This window comes from Bombus pyrosoma, linkage group LG14, assembly GCF_014825855.1.
Source record: "Bombus pyrosoma isolate SC7728 linkage group LG14, ASM1482585v1, whole genome shotgun sequence".
NCBI lineage: Eukaryota > Metazoa > Arthropoda > Insecta > Hymenoptera > Apidae > Bombus > Bombus pyrosoma.
Genome location: NC_057783.1, coordinates 11404922 through 11406251, shown reverse-complemented (window position 1 = coordinate 11406251; position 1330 = coordinate 11404922). Strand labels below are relative to the sequence as shown.

General features: G+C 28.4%; 1 protein-coding gene across 1 annotated transcript in view; it reads left to right on the top strand.

Moving 5' to 3' along the window:
* Positions 1 to 1330, top strand: part of LOC122575005 — a 24095-nt gene that overhangs the window by 20854 nt on the left and 1911 nt on the right. The window lies entirely within an intron of this gene.

Sequence of the window (1330 nt, the reverse complement as noted above, 5' to 3'; positions counted from 1 at the left end):
TCATAACGTAATACTACATAACCTTATACGTTATATCGTAATACCATATAACGTTATACGTTATAGCGTAATACTGTATATCGCTATACGTCATAACGTAATACTACATAACGTTATACGTCATAACGTAATACTACATAACGTTATACATCATAACGTAATACTACATAACGTTATACGTTATATCGTAATACCGCATTACGTTATCCGTTATAACGTAATAGTACATAACGTTAAACAATACAACGTAATGCTACATACCGTTATACGTTATAACGTAGTACTACATAACGTTATACGTCATAGTGTAATAGTACATAACGTCATACGTTATAACGTAATGCTACATAACGTTATACGTTATACCGTTATACTATGTAACGTTAAAAGTTTTATCGTTATACTATATAACGTTATACGTTATAACGTAATAGTACATAACGTTATACGTTATAACCTAATGTTACATAACGTTATATGTTATATCGTAATACTACACAACGTTATACATTATAACGCAATAGTACATAACGTTATCCGTTATAACATAATAGTACATAGCGTTATACGTTATAATCTACTGCTACATAACGATATACGCTATATCGAAATACTTCATAACGTTATACGTTATAACATAATAGTACATAACGTTATACGTTATAGCATAATAGTACATAACGTTATACCTTATAACCTAATGCTACATAACGTTATACGTTATATCGTAATACTACATAACGTTATACGTTATAACACAATATTACATAACGTTATACGTTCTACCCTAATGCTACATAACGATATACGTTATATCGTAACACTAGATAACGTTATACGCTATAACATAATAGTACATAACGTTATACGTTATAACCTAATGCTACATAACGATATACGTTATATCGGAATACTACATAACGTTATACGTTATATGGTAATACTGCATAACGTTAAAGTTATATCGTGATACTACATAACGTTATACGTTATAACCTAATGCTACATAACGTTATACGTTATATCGTAATACTACATAACGTTATACGTTATAACCTAATAATACATAACGTTATACGTTATAACCTAATGCTACATAACGTTATACGTTATATCGTAATACTACATGACGTTATACGTTATAACACATCATTTTATAACGTTATACGTTATAACCTAATGCTACATAACGTTATACGTTTTATCGTTATACTACATAACGTTATACGTTATATCGTAATACTACATATCGTTATACGTTATAACATAATAGTACCTAACGTTATACGTTATAACCTAATGCTACATAACGTTATATGTTATATCGTAA